Source organism: Rhipicephalus sanguineus, chromosome 2 (assembly GCF_013339695.2).
Source record: "Rhipicephalus sanguineus isolate Rsan-2018 chromosome 2, BIME_Rsan_1.4, whole genome shotgun sequence".
NCBI lineage: Eukaryota > Metazoa > Arthropoda > Arachnida > Ixodida > Ixodidae > Rhipicephalus > Rhipicephalus sanguineus.
Genome location: NC_051177.1, coordinates 45,245,309 through 45,256,306, shown reverse-complemented (window position 1 = coordinate 45,256,306; position 10,998 = coordinate 45,245,309).

Here is a 10,998-nt window from a genome sequence, read left to right as displayed (position 1 = left end):
CTGGAAATTTCGAGCTGCTTTCCGTTCTTCGCGTTACATTCCAATTTGTTGCTATCGCATTCATTGCTTCGCCGTTGCGGCGAAACTGTGACTTTTTTTAATTCGTCTAATACAGACTCCTGCAGAACCGAAGAGGCAATTGAACACGTCCTACGCAGCTGCCGTCACTATGACACCGGGCGATATCCGCCCCGGATGCTTCTAAACCAACCGAACTCAAGACCACTTTCTGCAGCAAAGATTCTAGGACCGTGAAAATGTGCCTCGAAGGCACAGGAGGCATTGAAAGCGCTGCTGAAATACCTAAAGTTAACACATCTGTGCGACCGCCTGTAGACTTGATGTGCTTCCCTAAGTGTGCTTGTGATTGTGCTCATTTCTCTATCTTCGCCCCCTTATCCCTTCCCCACTGCAGGGTAGCAAACAAGACGCGCACCTTGTTAACTTCCCTGCCTTTCAATGCTTGTCTCTCTCTGCCTAATACAGCAACCCCGCTATCTCGCTGCACCAACAGATTGTGTATAATTTAAACCCTTGAATGACTCGATTTCTTGCTTGGGTAGCCACCGGCAGCTAACGAATTTAGTGGGAGACTCAAATAGAAATAAAGGGACGTCTTTTGCCTGAACGGAAGAAAGGAGTCTTTCGTATGACGTACATCACAAGATACATCACGTACGGAGTGTGAAGAACAATGTCACGCGACTTTCATGGCATCGGGCGGCGCTGAATGTGATGTCACGTAACACGCGTGCTCTCTGAAACACCAGTATATGTTGAAACGAGAACTAATAGCTTTTAAGAAAGATATGCTGCATGTCGTTGCTCACAATGCGTAGTACGCGAGTCACTTAATTATAACCTCTTCAACGCGGTGAACAATGGCAGTACACTGACAAATTCTTGAACAGGGCGTGCCACTGTTGCAGCCTTGAACAAAGTTGCGGCCTAGAAGAAGACAAGACAACTTGTCGAAACGCTTGCTCCAGCGACACCGCGGGTTCAAGAATGCTTCATCTCGTCAAACTTCTCTCTTCTCCTAAAGTTCTGACTTATATGACAATACAACTGGCCCGGAAGTATCGCGCACTAATACTCTCACGTTAACTAGTAAGGTGATGACATTCCGGAAGTTCGACATTCACTCACTTTGACAGCATGGAAGTAATACGAAACCGGAGGGAAGTCTAATCAAGCCTCTCATACGCTCATGACAAAAGGTGGCGTGGGAAAATATGCATACGATTATATTTATAACAGCTATGAGCAATTTCTTAGCGCATTGTTGGTGGGTATCTTTTACAGCGCAAGCTGTTATGAGATCACAACAACAGTGCCGTAGGTGTCCGCCGCCGGTGTCCGTAACCACTCTCACGCTAAATAATAAAAATGAAATAAACAAAAATTATCCAGCATCGGATGGGCTTTGAAGCCGGGCTCTCTGCGTGGTAGTCGAGTATTCTACCACAGAGCCACGCTGGTGCGTGAAGATCCTTTGCAAAAAGACCTTACACAGGCTTTACAATATAGCGACCTTAAAGACCTTACAATATAACGTGGCAGAAGAGTCAAATAACAACCAGGCGTCACACAATGCTAATTGCGCGATCACTGTGTGGTTTAAAGCTTCCCACCCACTATAATATGCTCAGCCATAATCATTCGCCGTCATCAGCCACATGCAGCATCAACAAAGTGTACACAATGACTCACAGATGTGTAGCGGGTACCTCGCTTATCCGCAGAAAAACGAAGAGTGGCATAGTGCGTGCTTCCCTACTTGACAAAAATAATGATTTATGGCGTAGTGGGTACCTCGCACGTGTACTTGTATTTGATGCCCCAAGAGAGCTTGGCACGGGGTCTTCTAGGCCGCTCTTCGAGCTTTCGCTGTGACTGTGTTGAGCGTTGCGCGCAGGCCTGGCGTTTTAGTTATTTACGTTTACTACACGAAGCTAAAGCCATCCAAATCAGGGAGGGTTTTAGTGTTAGTAAACGATGTTCAATAGCATCAACAGTAGTACCATAGTCCCTACTATGGTAGTACACTCTACTCCGGTAAAGAGGAGAAAGTACCGAGCAAAAGGCTTTCGAAACATTTTCAATACGGTTAATTCGCTAGTGCTGACGGGTCCGCTAAATAAAATGTTTCCTCTTACACCTTTTTTTTACTTTCTTTCACGCAAACAAAAGAGTCACGCTCCCTCGAGCGTATCGCAGTCGCTCTGGCCTTTGTTAGCCACACCATCGTGGGAACGTGACAGGGTCGTAGCATCGAAAATTTATGAGTTTCTTCGCGCACCTATTCACGCCTATACACTGCCACTTCGGAAGTGACCTAGAAAGCCAGTCGAGAGTGATATATCCTGGTCGGTTTTCTGCTAAAGTGTGTGCTGTAAAACAGAACCTTAAGAGAACAAGAACGACTGGGGCCGCCTACAGCAGCTATCAAGTCTTTACGTTCGGTCAATAATAATAATAATAATAATAATAATAATAATAATAATAATAATAATAATAATAATAATAATAATAATAATAATAATAATAATAATAATAACGAAAGCCTTCAGTGGAGTACACTTGGAGGGTTGACAGTTCCACAAAGACGAGGTATTCTTTCCGTGCATAGAAGGTCGAATGAGTCTTTGCAATCAAATTCTGACCTTTAGTTTCAGATTCCAGAGGTATCGTTACGCTATGGACACTGTAGGTATTAATACTATAGAAGGTACTTTAGGAGGCAATCACGTAGGCTGGTATCTAAATAGACTCGATCACATTATCGTCGATCACTTCGAGCCTTCATATTATCGCTCTTGTCTGCGGCAGCTTTTAGCACTTGTATTTGGTCGTCGCATAACGCTATCAAGATCTTACAGGGAAGCCTTCTTTACATGTCCGTATCTATCGAAACCCTCGAACCATCAACGGCGCTAGCTATTCTGGGCACTTTTTTTTTATCCGAAGGTCGCGGGGCCGAATACCGGTCGCGGCGACCGCATTTCGATGGAGGCGAAATGTGTGAAGCGCGTGTACTTAGATTTAGGTGCACGTTAAAGAACCCCAGGTGGTCGAAATTTCTGGAGCCCTACACCACGGCGTGTCTCATAATCGTATCGTGGTTTTGGGACGTAAAACCCCAACAGTTATTATTATTCTCAACACTTTCCCGAATCCCAGACGTTGTGGATGAAAGAAAGTGCTTCGTCACGCCAGATCAGTCCAATGCCTGCGATAAAGCTGAATTTAAAGTTCACTCGCAAAATTCGACAAGCGTATAGGAGTGTTAATGAACCCGTATTTCAGCATATCAATTCACGCCCCCGGAGTTTCCTTTCACCTGTCAGCTTCTACCAATTTCATTCCCGCTTCAGGCGTTTGGCGCCGCGCTCCTCTGCGCGAAGGTTTAAAATAAGCGCGTTGCAATAAGACGAGACCAAAGAAATGGTCTGTTTAAAGATACGTTTCAAATTACAATAAATATTGGAGTACGACACTTATTTCTGTCTTTGCTCGTATAACCGCTTCTTCTGTTCTGACCTTCAACGAATTAAAAAAAAAAAGAAACGGAAGAAAGGTTGGTAAAAAAAAGAAACGCGCTTATTTTTGAGACGCGAGTGTGATAAGGGGAAGAAAAGAAGATACACTCGGGATGAAACAGGAAGGAAGAAACAAAGCACGCGCTACGATGCGTGTTGGTTTGCTTCTTAACGCGCGTTGTTTCTTTTTCTCCTTCACTTTAACCTGTGAATTACTCGGTAGCTCGACTTCAAGCGGAGCCCCGCTTCAGATAAAAACTGAGGCACTGCGAAACAAAGAGTCTCAAAGGAGTCGAGAAGGTAAGCTGTACACTGGGCTAGACAGCAGCCAGGGGGCGTTGAAAAGGTGCTTGTTATAAGGGCGTCGTTTTTTTTTTTTTTGGGTAGTAAAGCGAGACAAGTAGAAAACAGAAAGTATGGAGGAAAGGGCTGTAACCAACAAACGCGGGGACAGAAAGAAAAGGTAAAACCGAGCCGCAATAAAGCGACAGCGCCGTTGTACGAAAGCCGGCGGCGGCGGTTGTGGCGTTCTCAAAGATGTCGTGCTCGAGAAATGAAAACGGGGCCGCTAAGTCACGGCTGAAAGATCATCGCAAATTACGAAAGGCAGCAGCGCGTGAAGGCAACGCCGGGTCCTGAAAGGCGCTGGAGAAAAGAGAAGATTACGTGAACTAGTGTGAGGTTTGTGGGGAAGGGTGAGGGTTAAAGCTTGGCGCTAAGTTCGTCGAGCCAAGCCTCCTGGAAACACGTTCGTGACGCTAAACCAAAGAGAGAGAGAGAGAGAGAAAGAGAGAGGTTGAAGGAAAAAATAAGCAAAGAAACAAAGAGAGAGAGAGAGAGAGCAAGGACATAAAAATGCATGGCTATGAAGACAGAAGAAAAATGAAAGAATAGAACGTCTACCTGTAAATAAGCCATATAGAGACCAATCAAATAAGACAATCACGAGGCGCTTGCATTGAAACAAAGCTAAGGGAAGGAAGGGGGAGCTCACTTCTCCTCGATGCACAAGGGTACAGCGGGAACCGGTTTTCGGTGGACGACAGCGCGCGGAAGTTATTGCAGTACGCATTTCATTCTATACCCGTTCCTTTCGTAACTGTTTCCCGACACTTGCTGAGCAGCCATTTTTTTTTCGTTAAACAGGATAACCGGGCTAGTCGGTTGAACTAAGTGGAACAATAAGGCACGCCATTCTAGAGATCGTTAACAAAAGCGGTTAAGCTCTGCCACACGTGTGCGCAGCTTCTGCCACTGCGCAACAGAAACACGTGGAGAAGGTAGCAGCCATAAGATAAAAAGCAACTGCGCGGTGAAGCTGTGTTTGCAAGTTCGCAGAAACAAAAGAAACAATGTCTAGAGGGTTGTGCATAGATTACAAAAAAAAAAGAGAAAATTACAGGAGCCGCTAATGGGACAATGTGGCAGTAATTGTGTTCAGCTAGCAGGGGATTTCTAGGACCAGGAGCGGCTTGTTCTACTCATGTTAGCCCCGCGTTTCTGGTATAAAAAAATAAAATGCGATTTCGGCACAGGCTCAGAGAAATTCCCGCAATGAGGAGTTAAAGCAAACGAACGAGGCTACAAAAATAAAAAGATAAACAGATACCCCGTGCTTTTGACTTGCTTTGACACGCGCCAAGGCATCCAGGCATGGACGGCACCGGTAGGCACCCGCCAATCCCACCAATCAAGCTTCAGCTTGATTGCTGTACTACGCAATCGCGCGGACGCCTTCCCGGCTTAGCTTCGAATACAAGGAAGACAACAAATGCGGCAGTAATCTTCACCCATTTTGGATCGGGGAAGCTCCCCTCTACTTTTTTTCGTTTGCAATTCTTCTATTATTTTGTTGTTCGATATTCTTCAACACTTACTCTTTTTGCACGTCCGCGAAGAAAAGAAGCGCATTCACCCCACTCGCTGGCCTTTCGGGGGACAATCCGCTTTGCTCGTCTGCTTGAAATGTCGGCTTTGGCTCGACTGGTAAGTCCCTCCCCAAGCCAAAGCTCCCGAAGTCGAAGCAGCCAACGTCGTTGTTTGTTGGACGAGAGATGAACGGGTCCGAGGCGTTCTAAAATAGAGCTGTCTTTCGCGGTCTTCACTAAGCAGCGTTGAGCAAGCAAGCTTTTTTCTCTCCTAACAACACCTCCAGCGAAAAATACAGCAGAAGCTTAGGTGCCGATAATAAGGAGTGACAAACGCTGCCATGCGTCGGATCAGACGAGCGTCGGTGTCACCTAAACTGAGCAGCGTGGAACAAGCGGGATTGTTTTCTAGACAGTAAGTTCACTTATTTGGGCTCAATTCTAGATGCTTACGAAGTTAATGTGAAAAAATCAGCAGATCCCACGCCATGTGGCAATCGGTTTCATGCGAAGCAGTCAGCGAGTAGTTGTCTATGCTGCAGTTTTTTACTTTCAGCCAAGCGTTACGAGGGGGATCGACGTGTTTTTGTAAGCGTAGCTGTTGTGTGCGCATCGCGGCCTTATCAGGGACGTCGACTACACTGTCGCTTAAAGGGTAGCTTATGGTCTGACGTAACATCAGCACTCATTTTAGAGCGCACACGTGAGTATTATCGAAACGAAATTCACTTTACGGCGTGATGATGTGAATATCACACGCAACTTTCGTTAGCGTATTCGTCCGGGATCGAGCAATGCTTCAATATAGCTTGCTAAATCATAAGACTACAAATGTAATGTTTATTAAACTTCTATGGAAGTAGAGCCGCCACTGGAACCACAATTGACGTTAACCCGGCATGACGCCTGTATCATATCAGTACATATGTAATGTTTTTTGCTTTGTTACAAAAATTAGATAACCAGCACTGCAACCACAATTGACGCTGCACTTAGATTACGCCTGCATAGGGTCTTTTTCCAAAGCAGCTTCAAGACCTGGCGTGGCTCTGTGGTAGAATACCTGACTGCCACGCAGAATGCTTGGGTTCGACACCTGCTGGGACACTGATTTTCATTCTTTGGATTCGTCGGGTCAACTCTGCTGATGTCGGCTTTTTTAACGCTCTCGCATTTAAATTACTAATGTCTGTTTTCGCCGTTCCTGGGAAGATATAAACTGTCAGACACCTGTGGCGCATACCCACTTACCGTGGCCCTTGGTATACGGGTATGTGCGACACGTGCCTGTAGGAAAGGGTTTGACGTCGTACGCGACAGAAATTTCAGGTTATTCATGTCATAATTAGACATTCATTTTGGTCAAACCGTCTTACCCTCACATGCTAATTTTGGTCTACACCAAGCTAAGGAGGCGATCACGAGAGCACACAGACGTAGGCGGCTAGATAGATAGATACGTAGATAGAAGTGCTCAAAGTGCCCAGGGTTCAATGAGAAATTCTTCACATTTATTAGGGTGTTTGATATCAGGACTACTTCAAACAATGGTGTTCATTCCTCTGTAGGGTTAAGGACCAGACATGTCTTCTGGCCGAATTCGTACTCCCCTCTTGGCTTCGGTAATTCTCTTTTTCGAGCGTGACTGTCGTATCGACCACTTCTGAGATAGCAGTAAGAATCATATCTCGTGCTTTACGTGCCAAAACTACGATATGATTCGGAGGCACGTCGTAGTGCAGGGCTCCGGAAATATCGACCACCCCGGGTTCTTTAACGTGCACCTAAGTCTAAGTACACGAGCTTCTATCCATTCGTCTAAATCGAAGTGCGACCGCCATGGCCGGGATCGAACCCGCGACTTTTGGGTCAGCAGAGGAGCACTGTCACCACGGTACCACCGTGGCGGCTGAGACGGCATTCATGCACTTCGAAGATGAAGCTGACCATAGGTCGGCAAAAAATGTAGCGTTCACGCAGGTGACCGAATAAAGTTTTTTCACTCACTCACTCACTCACTCACTCACTCACTCACTCACTCACTCACTCACTCACTCACTCACTCACTCACTCACTCACTCACTCACTCACTCACTCACTCACTCACTCACTCACTCACTCACTCACTCACTCACTCACTCACTCACTCACTCACTCACTCACTCACTCACTCACTCACTCACTCACTCACTCACTCACTCACTCACTCACTCACTCACTCACTCACTCACTCACTCACGAAATATCTTTTGTCCTTAGGGCTCGCTCGGTCTATTTTCTCAACCGGAACCACTCGGACTCAAACTCACCAAAATATTACTCACTCGGACTCACTCAGGCTGAGACTCACGGCTACATCTGAGTAGGTCTGTGTGAGTTGACTGATGAGTCCGTTATCGTATAATTAGCTTTTTTGATCATCGTGCAAATGCTCTCTAACGCCAGTATCTCGCATAATCGGTGCTCTACTTGGCGCCTTTTGGTCTTGGACCTTCACATACGAGTTATGAGTGGTTGCAATTCAGTAAGGACATTTTTACTGAAAGAGGTGACTCACACGAGATATCATCAAGAACTTCAGATAGAAGAGGTTGCGGGCGGGGAGGTCAAGGGACCTCCCCCCTCCCCTACCGTAACTCATGCATCTGAGCAATAAATACTGAACTGGCGTATGAACGCTAGAGCGTTGAAGTATGTGTGAGTAGATGTCAGTGTTAACGTGAGCCGACATATATAAGGCCGGATAGTAATGCTGAAGTTGAGTAGATAGGACCACCAAGTCGGCAAAAAATGTGGAGCTCACTCAGACTCACTCAGGAAATATATTTTGCCCTTGGGGCTCACTCGGACTCAGGCTCACGAAAATTTTCCCCAACCGGGCTCTCTCGGACTCAAACTCACTAAACTTTTTCTCAACCGGACTCACTCGTACTCACTCCGGACTCACCAGACCCGGACTCACCAGACCCGGACGTACGGCTCGATTTGATTCTGAACGAGTCTGAGTGAGTCGACTCATGAGTGGGTTTGTTGACCTATGAAGCTGAGACAATTCGGTGCCTCTAATTTGGAACGAAACCTATTTATTCAATATGGAACATACGTGAAGGAAGTCTCGATATCTTCGATGTCGAGTCTACAAAACTGAAACAACATAAACACACGAGCACACCACTGACAGCTTCTTATTGAATGATGGTTACGAACACGCTATTTGTAAGCGTACACGTCCTGCATATATTAGGCCCAATCAAGGCGCTTAGCTATTCTTGCATAAAACAAAAGCATAAGTAAGTTAAGGCTCCTTTTCTTTATAGAATTCCCGCTAACGCAAGCTTATTCATTGATTCACTGTAAACATGTTTCATAAGCTCACGCCGCTCTCAGCTCTCAATTATTTTTTCATTTTGTTTTTACTGTCTCGACATAGAGAAAAACAATGAAGCAGCACTTATATCACCGACACAGCCACCAAACGACTAATCCCGCGAGTTTTAATACCTCGTGTTTTCGCGTCCCACATGTTCGTGCTTTCTTTCACACCTGAGCGCGACTGAAGAGATTCGGGATGTCTTGTTAGAGGTTGCCGTGAGTTCATTCTGATCAGTGTATGCCGATTATTTCTTACACGCGTAGTTAGCCCAGTTGTGTCGCTCTAACCTGATTCTGCATCTTTAACACACGCGTGTACATAAATACATTGTCTTCTGTGTTGCGATACTTGATGATTAACTATTGCGTCCTGTTAACTTTCATTTTATGTAGTAATCCTGAATTGCTGCTATTGTGATGATTAGCCTACCTCATTTTTAGTACGTCTTTCATGATTTGATTGCTTATTTTGATGAGACTTTTTTAGGTCCTTTTTTATGTAGTGGGAGCTAGTTGGGCTGCTTTAGTGCAGCTTTTGATCCCGCGATGCTCCATGTATGACACATGAAAATAAACATTCAATTCAATTCAACTGACGTACTGCGGCCGTAGGTGAAATCTTAAAGCGGGGGCGTTCTTTATTTTTTAACGCGTTCGCGTTAAAGAGCTCGTTTAGCAGAAATTCCGGTGTAGGCGTCGGCGTTGGTGACGGCGTCGATGGTTGCGCGCGAAAAATCATCATCTTGTCCGTGACCGAAAAATCGAGAAAGATGCAAATAAAATAAATAAATAAAATCTTCGGGTTCGAATTAGACTCGAATCCAGGCCGTCTGCGTGGCAAGCAGGTGTTTACCGCAGAGCCAAGCTATTTCCTGAAACTGCTTCGAAAAAAAATACACTATTTGAATGCCGTGTAAAAGAAGAAGTCGCCTTAGCGTATTTAATATTACGTGGCAGAAGTGTATAATCGCGCGAGGCGTCAAAACATGTAAATTGCGCAACGAGTGGGTGTTTTAAAAGCCCGCCCATTACAGAGCGCTTAGACATATTTAATCACAATCATTGGCAAAAGCACCAACAAAGTGAACAGCTGCGTAGGATCGCGTGTTGCCTTACGGACGCGTAGTGGGCTCTTCGCTCATTCGCAAAAGGAATAATTATGGCGTAGTGGGCACTTAACAACTGTACTTAGAGTAGGCATTCTCAGATACTTTGAAACGGCCAATATTACGCGCACAGTCGTTCGTTTCCTTCCGGCATTGTTGAGGCATGCACCGAGAACCGAAGCCAGGCTAGCGATTGATAAGACAATGCGCACGGGGCCCGATCACGCTATCGCGTTCTACTCTTGAAGGCTAAGCTCAAGCGTCCTCCATGTTTTTTAGATGCAAAGCAGCTTTTGCTCAGGGCTGTGTCCGGCGGTGGCGTCCGCGCTGCACTGCGCATGCTCCTACTCTCTCTCCTATACTCTCCTACGCTCCCCCCCTCTCGCGCGCCTCATTCTCTCCTTGGCAACGCCGCGATGAGCGCCAGCGCATGCGCGTCTCCGCCCCCTCTCTCTCCTCTCCTAGGCTCTCCTCCTCTTGCGCGCCTGTCGACCGCGATCCCCGCTCGCCCTGGGAGAATTAACGGCCAGTCTAGAGGGAAGACACGACGCGCGTAGCGTTCCTCTTCGCGTTCCACGACGCTTTGAATGGATGGATGCAGCTTACGGCGCGGGACTTCGCCCCAGCTTAGGAACCTGGAGAGCCAGCTCCTGAAAACAAATTACACCATCTCCCACTCAAGCGAACCATCTCCCCGCTGCTTCGCATCCACACATGGTTCCATTTAGTGGAAGATGGTGTAATTTTTCCTTACGTATTTCTACAGAATGCGGCCCATGTTGCGCCAGGATTCTAACAAGGCAAGTCATGCTAGCAAGCGGAAGGTCAGAGTCGCTAGGGTGGTTCAGATCAAACGCAACCATGAATCCCCACCAACAGTCGTCAAAATTAGCACCGTCATCTTCGTTTCCACTACTAATTATGCCCTTCAATACTGAAGAAGAAAAAAATGCCTCTGTCTCGTTTTTTTTTTTTTAGCAAGTTCGCATGTACGTGCTCTCCTCCACTTGCAACGCCCCTCTGGTATCATTTGAGGCGATCAATGGCGAGGCGTTCAGGTACATGTGATGCCGAACTGCTTTAGTTTGGCGCTAGTTTCGTCAACTAGGC